The sequence below is a fragment of the Vanessa atalanta genome, chromosome 11 (genome assembly GCF_905147765.1).
Source record: "Vanessa atalanta chromosome 11, ilVanAtal1.2, whole genome shotgun sequence".
Classification (NCBI taxonomy): domain Eukaryota; kingdom Metazoa; phylum Arthropoda; class Insecta; order Lepidoptera; family Nymphalidae; genus Vanessa; species Vanessa atalanta.
In genome coordinates, this window is record NC_061881.1 from 12,884,660 (window position 1) to 12,900,439 (window position 15,780).

The following is a 15,780-nucleotide window of genomic DNA, read 5'->3' on the forward strand; positions in this document are numbered from 1 at the left end:
GTTGACACAAATTTCAGGGTACTATATTATATAACTAAGTGAACGCTATTGTCTATCGCATCGTGTCAACTGTTTAATTTAAAAAATGAAAATGTAATAATAATCGCTTTAAAATAAATATTTTTGCTTATTTCTGTTCTACCGATAAATCAATTTGCTTTGGCTGTTTAGTATAATATTATATCCCTATATTTTTTATCTTGTATAGACTTAAAGTAATAGGTACTTATTATTTACAAAAAAACCTTTTGTAATACGATCGTCGGGAGTGTCAAGGGTATAAAATACCTGGGAAGTAGGGCGACCTCGTACGGGAAGGGCTAAACGACAAATAAAGAAACAATACTTGTATTTCATACACGATAAAGTTACATTTACATACAGTAATGTGACGTACACTCCGCAGCACACGACGTGCACTAAAACACCTTTGTTGTTATGTATGTATGCCAGTCAAACCCTGAATAATATTGGAATAGTCATTTTGTTACAGCTACATATCATAGCTATTTTGTAATTTGAAGAAGTACTACGCTTTTTATAAGCATAACTCGTGTAGTCCCTGTGGCGCAGAGGATAGCGCGTTGGACTTCTAATCCAAAGGTCGTGGGTTCGATCCCCACCAGGGATGGAAGCAATACAATTTTGGAATTCTTATCCAATTATGTTAATGCAAATAAATTATTTAGATTATCGATAGTTTTACAAATCGATTAAACTATTTATGTTCATAATAATATGATGAATTGATTCAAGATATTGTCGATCTATTTTATAAAACTACTTCGAACTTGGAACAAAGGGTCAAGGAATTAATTTCACCAACATTCGTTATATACATTTTATGTCATATTGTATACCCAATGACAATATGATTGTGTGTAATCGTTATAAACAAATTTTATATACATTATCTGAGTATTACATTTTAACATACGCTGCGATTCGCTCGCTCTGTTCGTGCAGTGTGTATGACACCGCCGCCAGTCGACTGACACACACGAGCCAACCTTTGAGAAACAACATTATTCCTAGCAGCCGCGCTGAGATCACGATACAAAAGGCAATTCAGGAAATAATGTTGAAGGAATGTGTCGCAATACTTCACTTCGAGATTAAGAACAATCGCTTGTATTTTATTTATTATTTCGCGTGTTTCAGCGTAGATGTTATCTAATTGCCTCGTAATAATAATATATATGCTTGTATATTTGATATGTAATGTAATGAATGGGACTCGCTAACCGACGACAATAGACTGAGCTATGTTTTGTCTTCTGTATTCATGCAAGTGTCATTTATCGTGTAAACTGTATCTAATGTCAAATATAGTTTATATTTGACTCTGGTAAATAATTTTTTTTAATACAGCTAGAGGCATAATGACCCAACCGCACCTATCAAAACATACTCATATGGCGATAAAATCTCCATAAGAGCGCGATGGTCATCGACTAAATATAATGAGTGGGTGCCGATGTCGTCTCCTGCGCGGAGCTCTGTTTAGTCTAGACTGATATTATTATTGTTTACTTTACTCAAAATAGATCTTCATACGGGGGGAGAAAGTTGCACATGTATTACTCACTCGTAGTTCTATTTCTTTGAAACAAATGATCCACTTCAATTCGTTAGTGTCAACAGTTATGTATATCGATAACCAGATTGAAGCGGACCTCAGCACTAAGAAACTGTTAAAATTAACAATAATTACGAATCTTAGTATCATAATATATAAAGTAAAGTAATTAGACATGACAACACTTAGTATCCTTTTACACAGACGAGAAAGAGTAAACTACAATTTTTAGTTCTGTCAACATGCCACAGTCGGTATTATTACATTTATTGTTATAGGTATAATCTTTCAGTGACCAATTTAGTCGTATGAATTTTTGTCTAACACGAATTATTTAAAACATTATATAATAATTAAAGTTTTTTTTTTATAAACAATTAAATGTACAGACTGACCATACAAATATAATCATATGTATAGAAAACGATTTGTAGAGATTCGTAAGAGAACGTAGGAGCTACTATTTTAGAATTACCGATGCATGTGAAACGTGACTCGTTGAGACATGTTATAAATATGCGGGGCTAGGATACGTCCTAGCGGAGACCCAGATTAGCCGATCACGACCGAGAGTTATGCACGCTGAACAGATTGCATTTCAACACTCTCACAACATTCTGGAACGGATTGCCGACTCAATGATATCAGTTCCTTGAATAAATTATAACTTACTAGTTCGCTGCTGAACTTACCTATCACTAGGAGTATCGGATTCGAAGGCGTCTTGAATTTCCACCTTTTTTGTTTGTAAGTGTGTTTTAATATAATTTACAGTAACAGAATATATATTTCCCACTGCTGGGCTAAGATCCCTCTCCCTTTAAGGAGAAGGTTTGGAGCATATTCCACCACGCTGCTTCAATGCGAGTTGGTGGATACAAATGTGGCAGAATTTTGTTGAAAATAGACACAAGCTGGTTTCCTCGCGATATTTTCCTTCGTCGCCGAGCTGAATTATAAACACAAATTAAGCACATGAAAATTAATTGGTGCTCTCCTGAGTTTAAAATCGTAATCATCGCTTAAGATGCACGCGTTCTAACTACTGGGCCATTTCGGCTTTATTATTTTTATAATAATAATTATATTATTTTTTGACTCCCAGATTGTAAAATAAATAAACCACCCTGCAAAGTCCCCAAACTCTTACAAAGAGATAATATTATGATGTAGTCGCGCAACTCATATCTCGTTCCGTCCGATATAAGTCCGTACTATTTGCTTTGTACGCATTCGCTCATTCTTGTCTTTATATGGAAGGCCGCCGTTAAGCCGGCAATCTGCTCGCAGCACTTAGACTAAATTACACTCGCTTTTATTTAATTTGGTGGCGGCGGTGGGCGTGGCGGACCACACTTGACGAATTAATGTAAGCCAGTAATATTGTAGGGTGTAATTTATGTGAGGCATGGCCCGTAATGCATCATATCTGCCCGTAAACATGACCAGCGCGCTTAATGGCTGGTTTCCCTCGCATAACTCATGCGCCTACTTTCTGCAGCGCGATTGAGATTCAAAACATGTCTTTAACGGTGCTTATATTTACATTTTAAATTATATTTATGTATCATAAAAAACAGATACTAATAAAATTAAGATCATTGCGGTGTCCAGCCGGTGGGTACCATTAGCGGCGGTTACATAGAACTACTCGTAGACCGCTAGAATGCGACTCGTCTACGAAATTATGAATAAGAATTATTACATGGAGACATTATTCATTTCACGCGCTCGGAAATGAGATTTCCTTTCTTTTAGAAATGTTCAAAAGTTTCTTATTCATAAATAAAATACTTTTGACGGCGACCATAATGGAATTTAGAGCACTGCCTTTTCCTATTAATGATAAATGGGTTTATAATTTAATGTTTTTACAGGAACTCATCTGGAAATAAATCTTTTTATATTACCTTATATACATATATACATAGATCAAAATCAATGGTAATATTACAAAGTCGCGAGTAAGTGATACCAATAATAAAAATAAAATAAATTAAGAAATAGAAACACATTCGTAGTGAAACTATCACTAATTTTAGAGTGTCCGAGAAAACGCAGCATGAAACTCAATAAATATTGTTTTACCGAAAAACAACCTGTTTATGCCTCGCTGCTGGGCAAAGGCTTCCTCCCCTTGTGAGGAAAAGGGATGAGCGTACTTTACCACGCTGCAAGAATGTTTGATACAAGTGGCAGATTCTCATCCACAACATGCAGGTCCACGACATGTTTCACCGCCGAGCACGAAATGAATAATTAATACAAATTAAGCAGTGCTTACCTGGGGTTGAACCCGCAATCATCGGTTACGATGCACGCGTTCTAACCACTGAGCCATCTCGGCTCATACTTGTTACTTTATTTCTTTTCATTACAGAATGTCGCGTGCCTTTTTGATTTCTTTTCATGGTCGTGACAATAAAGTTACAAGAATATAAAGTATATCCTATATATTGATTATCTTAATTAAAACAGTGACAAATGTTTTCTTATACAGAGATGCATAACTACTACTCACGCGTCAGATATTCTCCGGCTCTGCAGAATTACTTATTATTTATGTGTTCCGGTCTGAAGTGTGAGTAAATGTAGGAAACTTTAGTGAGGAATACTACATGTGTGGACAATGAAATTTTGCCACAGGTTTGTCCGCCAACCCATTGGAGCCGCATGTTGGAAAAAGCTCCAAATCTTGTCCCTAAAGGCAGTATATGTATTATTCCAGTAATGGGTCTGCTGTTACTTTAAAGAAGTTTGATTTTAAGCCTATGCAAGTTTCGTATGTTGAAATGTAACGGCAAAATCAGCGATTACTCGTGATACGTGTGCTGAATATTCCGGTAAATCTATAAGGTGCAATTCCCAAAATTGTTTCTAAAGACGCCTCGCTCGCTCCGATAGCGGAAGGCAGCCAGTGTGTGGGCGGCTTTATCTATTAAGAGGCGATCACACGCGCGCATACAAATTGACGCATTAAAGACACGCAGCGTCGATTACAATCTTAATAGCTTTCTCAAATGAAGCTATATTGAAAATTTATCTATGAGAGAATGTTTTGATTGTTCTCAGAATAGACACCGGCCTATTAATATATGAATTCAAAAAATATACATAACATAACATATAACACACATACAGAACTTTAAAAGCTGTATAAATACGTTCATAAACATTCAAAGGTTCACATAAACACAACACGTTGTTGAAACAAAGGCGATTAACAAAACAGCGTACCTTTGCCAGCTCGCTATTTTATTCGAACTATAAAATGTCATCTGCCAACCGTACATAATTGAAGACTTTGTAAGCGTTATTAAAAGTGTATCACCGACGCAGCGACTACAAAGTCCAGGGACGTTGTATTTCACTACTCGAGAGGGAGACCGGAGACCGCGCTACGAGCGCACGACAATGTAATCGGTTATTGGCGCGGGTAACGCGTTCAGATCAACGAATGACGAAACAAAAGGAGTAAGTTTCTTGTGTATTGAAACTAATTTAATTTGGAGTGTTGGAGTGGGACGTATCGAGCGTTCCGAGGGCGGGTCGGTCAACTAATTGAAAAAGTTTTTGTGTCGCCCGCGCTGTGTGGATGAACCTTTATCGAGTGGCGTCACACTGAATGCGATTGTCGATTTCATTTTCACATAATTGAATTACTCGGTGAGGTGGGGAGGGGGGTTTTTAGCTTTTTGAATAATGGTTAGTGTTTTTGCACGAGTCGATTCGCCAAAATTATTATGATTTTATAAGAGGCTGATTAAAATCGTGGGATCCTTTACTTTATAGACACAGGTTTATTAGAGTACGAAATCTCAAAATAATTATTAATAGCCCGATGACTGTTCTTTAAACTTTAATAATGATCGAGTATCGTCATTAAATAAAAAAATATAAACAAATTAAAAACTTGTCCATATGAAGTGATAAAACCAACTCAAGTAGAATTAAAATCAGATCGCATCGGCATCGAGTAAATTCATTAAAAAGCAATTACACAAAAATAACAAACAGACGTACCCGTTTAATTTATCCGTATCGATATGCAAAACCACCGCCGCCGACCGCCGGACAACTTGTCAATGTATTTAATCCCTTTAACGCTTTGTCGGACCGTTGGAGGCTCTTTTTCATCGCAATCGTTTAATTAAACGCGGACACACAAAGGTGGACCGAGTTTTTTACACATTTCCATATTTACCCGGCGATTACATCGCATTACGGACGTTATCGGCGCTGACTGCTCGCTTCGTTATATTTTATTGTTCGGCCGGAACCAAAAATTGTCGCAGTTAGTATTTGCAGATTTTAATTCATAAATGTTTTTCAAAGATTTGTATATACTTAACCAACAAACTGTATTATGTTAGGGGTATAATATTATAGTTTCGAGCGATATGTTGCTATAAGAACTGACGCTAAACAGTCAAACTTTTTAGTTCAGTTAAAAAAAAAAATTCCATACTATAAATTCTATAGAAATGAATGTCAGCAACAAATAATCTTTTTTAGAAATATCCCCGCAGTCTCCAACACCGCGCCACACACAGAAACGATACTAGAAATAAACAATCCCCATTATCCCGATCAGTGCGAGTTTCGAGTACAAAGTCGAGTAACATTTTCATTACAAGTTCCCGTCAACTGATACTCGCGCACGCGCCCGCGGCGAAGTTTCCGAACTCGCTCAGCGGTGATTGAGGGATGATAATGAAATCTATTGTGAGCGCGAGCACGTATCTAATCTATCGGGAGAGCTCTCGCTGCTTTCTTTGCTCGCGTTATCATCTTAGTGGTAATTGTTTCACGAGTATTATTACTACTTTTTATTTGTGTATTTTAAGGAAGCCAACGAGCGAGTGAGAGGCCTCAGAAGCCCAGCACAACAAAATGTGTGTAATGCCAAACTGCACCTTAAATGGACACGAGAAAAGAATGAATAATTTAAGTTAGTGACCGAACGTTTTGTAGAAATATTCGGAATAATCATAAACTTTATTTCTTACAATTTAGTCTAAGCAAGTGAAACCGTAAGCGAAACTAGTGTAAAGTAGCGATTCCCCGCAGACGCAGACGCAACCCTGACGGCGCTCGACAAAGGAGCGCTCTTCCAACGTCACTGATAATAGGCACTTGCTTAAGAGATGCAGTTTTTTAAGAGGAGCTCACACTTAACCAGATTACCCTTTGTAGACTGTTCTATGTTTTTTTTTTAATTTTGATCTTGTTATGCTTCAAGAATTTTCTAAGATGCGAATTATCAAAAGCGTACGCGTTGCTTAAACGAATTTTAGCTGTTTGGTATTTCGAGATCTCCTCCCATCTACAATAATAAATATAGACGTTGAAAAATATATAGAATCTACATTCCGAACCGGTGTTAGCTTTATTTTTAATAGTTTGTTAAATGACGATTTAAAAGTGTCTACTTGAATAAAGTATATTTTGATTTGATTTGATTTGAAAATGTGAAACAACCGAATTTAATTAAATTTGTTTTTTTTTGCGTAACAGCTGACAACCGACTCCTAAAACCAGAGCGAAGCCGAGCTAAACTAGTATTTATATATAATACGAATATGTAAGTACGTAACGACATTTATTTTTTTAAACTGTTCCACGGAAATTAGCTTTGTTACAAACACACACACAAAGCAGCTTTACCGCAGCTGAGTAAAAGAAATTACTGGTTATAGTACGGATACTGTTATTAAGTACTTTTCCTACAATAGAACGGAAGACGTCCAATTTGTAAAACCTTAAGTAAGTTATCAGAGACTCAGAAACTCCTACCTAATTACGTACATTTACTGGAAGTATTACGTTTTACACTCGAGTTAGTAGCCGGGCGTCATACGTCTCTCGCTTGAAAGAAAAATGACTATATTTAGTCGATGCGTACTAAAGAAGTTTGCAGATAATGATAGTCGTAGGTAAGTTTGGTAAAGCGAGAATTTGTAAATAAAATATATCGACGGTAGACAAATTTAGTCCATTTCCTTAAATGATGTAATGTCAAGATAGTTGAACAAGTGAACATAATTGAACTATCTTGGTCTAACTCATATTGCCTTTTAAAATGTGCATGTTGAAAGTTATATATTAAATTTGTATATGTAGAAAAACGAATGAACAAGGGTCGCTCGAATGCGTACACGAGAAGGCGCGGAGCTCAGCCGCTGGCGACAAATGTCCGCGACTCTCATTTCTCAAGCCCCTCGTTTCTAATGAGAAAATTGTTGTCCGCCAGGAATGTAATATACTCCCCACGGACCGAGCTGCTCTAAGAAAATTTGCTTCTTTGTTTATTTATTTAATACTTTGCATTCCTTTTAGGATGCGATGGGGATTTCGTTCTCGTTACCACCGCGTCCTCGTTATCTTAGAGCAGCAATTTAGATTCGCTCCCAAGATAAATGCTATTAATTGCCAACACAAGATGTGGAGGCCAAGACATCAGTTTTGTTTACAGACTCTGATTAACTGCAATTTTATATTTAATTACTGCAAACTGCGACTAAGTCGTCTGAATCTATATCCGAAGAGATTGTTTCTCTGACATACGTTATCAAGTCTCATTAGAACAATTATTTCTTAAGAGTAACAATGATATTCTTTAAGAACTACCTTCATATCTAACTTGTGATTTGTAATATTTGGCTTCGACCAGGGCGGCTTCTTACCAGAGATTAGCTAACTGCACAGGACATATAATAGTGACCGAGTTTGTATATAAACACAGTTATACTCTCTATGCCCTCACTCCCCTAGTACATGGGGCAATATCACACGACCAGAGTGAGATTTCCGTGCTTTCCGATTGGGCGATTGTAACACTGTCGTCATCTGGTGAGAAAACCCAAATAGTTATTTGGCTGTCCCGACGCGCAATTCGAACCATAGACCTCGAGGTCTTCAGACTTACAAGATAACCATCGAATTGGTTTGGTGAAGCAAAATAGTAGCAATATTACTTTAACAAATATATCTAATGTTTTTATTAACTCATTTCTTCCTATCATAATAAAGACAATGAAAGCGCTCGGGAGGCCGAGCAGCCTCCGAGTCATGTCATGTCTTGTCACGTGTAACGGTTTCATTACAATCTCCGGTAAGAGCCTACAATATTGTAATATTATTGTGTCCGTCGTTTATCTCGACGATCTGATCGCTCGTGCTAACAAGAATCTGCGGATCGGCGTGTCAATTCGTTGCACTCGACGCTTAAACTCGGTGACCAGCTTTAACAGCTTATCATTATTTATAGGCAATATTTGAACATACATGCATTGAATATATAATTGTACAACACACTGTAAATCGGGAGACTGAATTTTATATGCCTTGTCCTTGTAAATTTAATATCAGTGAGCCTCTCATTCTCTTTCTCCTCTCATTCTCCTTTGTAATTGACCTATTTATGAATCAGTTACATTGTCCCAGATGAGACCTGAATTGCGATAGGATATCGATAAAATAAGGTATTTTAATAAGAGAACGTAGTGTTTTTTTATTCTTTAAAAATTGTATTTCCACATCGAGACACGTGTAAGTAATTCTATAAGTCAAGCAAGTAGCGAGAGATGAGCGTTTCAGTTGCGCCCGTCTAAAGCATTTGTCTCCATAAAACTGCAGCCTCCGGTTACTCTAGATGGCAGTACACTGCACGACGAGCTTATCTTTTTAAAAAGTTTACACTATTACCGCCTTTAAACTTCCTAACATAAGAGTTGGAATGGGGTGTTGTATTTGGATGATATATTTGGTTGCATTACTCTAGAGAACAATACAAGTCGCGCCGCAATAATAATTCAGATAGTCTTGTTAAACCACGCGAGATGCTGTTGAGAGAAAATTATGTAAGAGCTCCGTCATTGTGTTGTCGTTTTCTGCTTTAATTTTAAACAAATGTAATAACGTTGCGCATTACATTACAATGCATTACACTGCAAGAGCAGACGACATTACTGCTTTGCTTAATAATATAATATTTGCTTAATAATAAAGAAAATCTTACGTCATAGGAACATATTTTTATAATATGTCGCTTTGATGAATTAAAAATAAACGTCAGAAAGGATATAAATTCAATACATTAATGTAACTCACATCCGACTCGAGATAACATCAAAAGAACTAATACGGGGGCGACACGGAAATTCGTTTTGGACAGCAATACTAATAAATATTAAGCTCTTTATTGCCGCCGACCACCGCACGTAACGGCGCCAGCGGCGGCTGCTACTTCTGTTAAGTCCTATTAAACTTGCTCTTTAGTCACAATTCACCATTTCTATGGACTAGACAATAATTTTTTGTTATTATTACTTTTTACTTATTGATTGATATGCGCCGCCCGGTTACGTATGATCTTAAACTCTAAGTCGCTTGTATCCGTTGTACACTTTGGTGGAATAACCAAAAGTAGTTTACACTTACTCAGGTGAGGTTACACACCTGACCTAATATTCGATTACGATGAGAGTAATCATAGAAACTAAAGAATAGAAACTAAAGCTTTTTTTACTCGAATCCTATGAAAAATTCTCAGAAGAGTTTTGAGTATACAATAATATAAAAATGTTAATATCTGAGTTTGTACAGAATTTTTGACTATAATACTGGCCATGGAACAAACAACATTCCCAAAATACTATTCTATATAATGTCATAAGAATTAGAACTATAATTGGTAAAAGAAGACACGGCAGAATTGGCCTCATACACAGTTGTGCTCGACATCTTTACGAATGGAGTAAGCCCGCTACTGCTGGGTACGGGTGCGCGAATGTGACTATCATAGCCATCGTTCGTCGGTAATGTCGCACTCACAATTCAAGCAATAGCAGATCAATTATAACCATCGTAGAAGATTTAGCGCCGGCGAGTGGTGGCTTATCCACAAGCTCCCAACAGTATTAAGGATTCGAGCTTCCCGCGTTGTTTAATATCGGGATTATTGCGTCATATCTCAGCTTTATTGCCATTCGCCGCTCTGCTGCCGATGACTTTGGCTTTTTCTACAAACGTTTATGGAAACAGTAAAGTATAAGTCGCAATATTTATCCCAGTGCTACATGCCCACGGGGTGTATTGGAATCTTGCCTGACTTGACTTACACGTAACGTTACAGGCCGAACGTGTTCTTGTTTCTTTTATGATTTTATTGGAATGGAATCCATAAAATAAGAAAGCATTCAAGCATCCTCAGTTATAATTAAGACACATTTCATGATAATAAGGCAATCATGTGCACTCGTTTATCCAAAAACTTAACCAATCTTCATGTCACTTAATTAAATTCAAAGCTCAAATTCTACCGGCAGTTGCTCTCGTCTCAACTCAGTAGTTGCTCTTTTGCAACATTTCACTTACAGACTGTATGTCAATTAAGTACAATTAAATTTATGTCAATCTTGTCTGAAAATCAGCAAAACCTAAGTCCACGCTATTTTTTAATAATTATAATCTTGTATTGAGGGATATGCCTCATTTATCCATGTTTTTTGTCATAATACTAAATTTATTAATAGCTTTAATGAAAAATAGCAGTGGAATCTTATTAACAGAAAAATACCCGAGGATGTATTAACTTTGCGGGATCGGAAATCGTGTCGGAACTAGGTGTTATAAGTTTGCATTTACTACTCGTATCTATACAATGATAGGCACGGTTGCGTTCAAACGAGAAGTTTCTTCTTCTTTTGTGAAATACCCCTGCTTGGTAACATAGACTACATGCAATTTAAGACATTGTCTTAAAAAAAACTCATAAACAAGCTAACACAGCAAAATGCATTAATATCTTCACACTAAATACACAATGTGTCACACACTGACACTTAACGCAATTCTTGCGTTTAGGTGTTTAACATAGTGTAACATAGTAGTGTATATAATAATACAATCCTGAGAGATTGTATTATTTTTATTTTATAAATTTCACAATCATCACCAACAAACAAAGAATATACATCATCACTTTAAAAAATTGTTGTTTATACAATTATTTCCGATGCTAATAATGATTTTATCGTATCAGCAAAATTTTCGCTGCAATCCAAATAGTCGTGGTATCTCGACCGGCTGGAGCAGCGCCAACTTAGCCACGGAGTAGAATAAAAGGCATTATAAAAACGCCACTACGCAAACGCAAATTTAACTCGTATTTTTATAACGGCAAAGCTTATTTCGCGTCACACTTTAAAAGGATAACCGCTAAAGAAGCTATTAACATTAGTACCACAAACTTGTGCCTTGTTTACGCGTCTTGAGAATGCACTTTCTGTTGCAAGATGTCTGGAATATAAAGCCCTGGAGCTGTCTGAATTCGGATCTTTCATTATATGAGATGGTAGTTGACTCCGTACCGTTTAAAAATAAACAGTGGTAAATAGATTTTAAGTGTAACAGTCATGTAAATAAGGTTTAATTTTCATTGCATATTTTCTTAATTAGGACGCAAATATTAATAACGTTCTGGAACGATCAGATGATCCGATATTATGAGCGGCGTGTACAGTGATACGGGTGAACTAGGAATGTTTCTTTTAATAGCAGCCGTTAAATACGTCATTTGTGTAAGATTGAATAACGCAATAAATTATAGTACTAATGAGATTCCAGATGTTTAATTTGAATTCATTGAATGTGCAATAAATAATAAACTGGGCGCACGTATATCAAATTTTCATGGGAATGAAATCAAACAAATTAAAAACGCAACTCGCGTTTTTAATTTGTTTTTTACACATTGGTGACTAATAAATGCGATGCGACAGTGTAATATTATTATGTAAACTACACGTTCTTATACCTTCTATAGCTTAGGTGTTATAAAGTTCTACTCAGGCTTAGGAGTGACTTGCGATTGTATTTTATTTTGGTTGGATAGTGAATTTGCCAATATACCAAATAATAATAGACATGAAAGTCATATTAACGGTATGGTGCGATGGCATTTTTACTAACACAGCGTGATACTTGTTTAATAACTCTACCACTAGCGGACCTTTCTTTTGTAGAGACAGCTTTAGCAACAAAACGCAGAGGGAGATACCTGAATGTTCAATAATGCAAGGACTCGTGCTATCGACTGGGTTTGCCGACGAGTTGTTTTGTTTAAAATATGTTCATTACATTTAGATGATTTGAAAATGTCTTACAAACCAGATGCCCGCCTTATGAATATAATCTCGTTTATAATTGCGTTCCCTCGGAGGCATAGATCACGCTACCAGTGAGACGCGTAATTACGAAGCTTATTGCCCGCGCCTGTCCGCCCGCGGTATTGTTTTACAGCCACTTTGCCAAATTGCTGCCTCGTCATTATACTGAGATCCACCTCACCTTGAACGCGTCTCTTGTTCGTTTTCAGTATTTTATCTTAAATATTACGGCAAATTGCTAATTACAAATACGATAAACATTGTGGGATATTTCAAAGATGACAATGTAAGTGAAGTTAAGGTAAGATTATGGTCAATTAGAGTATTTTCCACGCAATATTTGATAATATAATAGCCTGTACATATTCTTATGTACATAAAACTTGTCTAATTCAGATGAAATTGTCGTAGCATCCTGGAATTAGCCCCAAACCTTCTCGTCAAAGGGAGTGGAGGCCTCAGTACTGGTATTTATATTATATATTATTATTTCCTGCAAGATTATGTTGTTCTTATGTGCAAGAAAATTGCAAGTGTTTGCAATGTTGTTATCAAATAGATTTTTTGATTAGATCAGACCTCGACGCTGTCCGGCTCGTAAATCTCAGGTACCGTGATTACCCTACTATGCTATACTATACTGTACAGTGATTACTAATAAATTCTTACCAGAATAAATCTTAAATTATTATGAAGTTAAGTGCTCATTCTAATCTGTAAATATAGTTAAAAATTTATCCAGTGTATAATTATAGATTTATCAAACTTGTCTTGCAACCAAAACAATACTTCCAAGCTTGATGAATATTGCCTTGAGAGATTCATTTAAAAGTAGCACATATTGATTTTAACATCACGCGGCAATATTGATACGGAAAAGTCGATCACAGATTGAAAGAAGTTGGAACATTCAGTTGTGCTGAACACGTAGTGAGTACTTCTTACACGCGAGCGCGCGCCTCGGTCTCCCAACTCGTTTAACTATTGTTCCGGTGACGCTCGCCACTGCGAACCGCAGAGACAAACTGAACTTAAAATTTTCAAGAACATTAAAAACGCATTTCAGCTTAAATATTTCAAGCAATTGAAGAAATTTAAATGGCATCCTCCTTAAATGAGCATTAGTGGGAAGCCATAAATTAATTTTATAGCTCCTGAAAATTCTTATTTAGTCGCACAATTCACAAAATTTTAGCAGAGCCACTTATCTTATCTTCATTTGAATTTTACATAACTCTGCCGCTCGCGCGAGATATATTCTTTGGTCGTGACGTTTTATCCTACCAACATCTTAGAAGTATTCGCCGGGTCGAAACCGGAGAGCCGCAACGCAGCCCCTTCACTTAATATTCTAACTGCTTGTTTGTACTTCTCCGTAGTCTTAAAGTCGTAAATAAGGGTGGCAGCACACGCGCGATTATCCTCGTGCGGCGTGCGGCGCGATTTGTCTCAACAGTTTAAGAAAATGCAAATGAATGCTAATCGTGACAAGGGTCTGGCGACATCTCGCTTGCCGGGACGCTGATAACTGGCTTATATCTATGAATCTGCAGTAGGTTCAGGCTCGAGTCGATATTTCTCTACTGGTAAGTCGTGAAAATAAAACGTAACACTTTTTCTTAATAGTAAGAAATTAAACAAATCACTCATTTACCTAAAATGTATTTTCCAACTGAATTAGGTACAGTACAGACACTAAAAAGTACTTCCATTTTGCTGTATAAATACAAATAACACACCGCTGTCATTACTATCAAACGCTTCAGGAAGGGTGAGGTCGTGATGAATGTCACGTTCCGCTCAAGACTCGTTGACGAAATTGCACATAATCGCGGTCTTCCAAATCCGCCGCCTCGTGAGTGTGGGGAAGATATTAAGAAACACCCCCGACGTGAAACGCAATTTTTCATACTTTATTTTAATGTTTACCGATACGACATTAGGCGCTTTCATTAAGTTCGCTGAAGCTGCGATGTATTCCAATTGAATTTACGCTGAAAACAATCTGTTTGGACAAATTGAGAAGTTGGAGGGCGCATTGATTTGCATAAAATAATACGCGAGCGCTCGCTCCGCGGTCGGCGGCGTGTTGTGCGCGGCGCCCGCACCTCCGCGCTCCAGCGAGACTACGAGTAGCTTCCAATAATATTGTGTCAGTAAGCATAACATTAATGAAGTTCAGGAAAACTTTGATTACTTATCAAATAATGGAAGCCGTACATTATACATTTTCATTATAAATGCGCTGCAGCTATCGTTCATTTTAAATATTATTGAAAGGCAAGCAGAGTAAACAATTAACTCTCATGCCGTCGGATACGTATAAGCTATTTCTTACACCAGCCTTGCGCCGCCAACCACAGGACCAGGAGATGTTATGCTCTTTGTGCTTCTAGCTTCCCTGGCTTATTTATACTTCAAATCGGATGTGTTCCGATTATTAACCCTACAAAATATTACTATTGGACGCTACAGGTGCTGAGTGGACACTGCAACAGTTAGTCAATCACGTGCCGTCGTCACGGCACGTTTCTTTATGTCGTCTTCACAGTACTAATTACAAGGTTACATGTACATGTACTGTATATTTATGTTTAATTGGAGATCCGAGAAGCTACGAGTGAGCCCAATGGCCTTGAAAGGCTGACATAATGTGAGCTGCTGTACATTATTGTTTAGCGTCGTCGGAAGTCGGAAATGAAAACAGAGCGGTCGGCGGACATAACAATCAACATAATGAAGAGCCGGATTTATGCCCTCAGCGAATATGTACGAGGACGAAATAAAACTGCCGTTAGCATTATTTTGTTCTGAAAATTGTCTTTTTATTGCGGTAGCGGTTTTATCCGTTGCCTTATATTCACATAATATTTACATTTTAAGTGCATTTTATGTCGAGCAGGAGACACGCATTTTATGACAAAAACCTTACGTTCAAAACCTGTGCAGTGCTTAAATATCTCCGAACGACACGTCGACTAGGGTTCGATGCAAGAACGCAAGGAGTTTCAATTTTTTTAATCAACAAAT

The 15,780-nt window shown here is 37.0% G+C and overlaps 1 protein-coding gene and 1 non-coding gene across 2 annotated transcripts in view; both read left to right on the top strand.

Moving 5' to 3' along the window:
• LOC125067541 (collagen alpha chain CG42342) overlaps nucleotides 1-15,780 on the top strand; it is a 191,730-nt gene that overhangs the window by 123,266 nt on the left and 52,684 nt on the right. The window lies entirely within an intron of this gene.
• Nucleotides 559-631, top strand: Trnar-ucu. Its single transcript has one exon. It is a non-coding gene; the product is annotated as a tRNA-Arg (tRNA).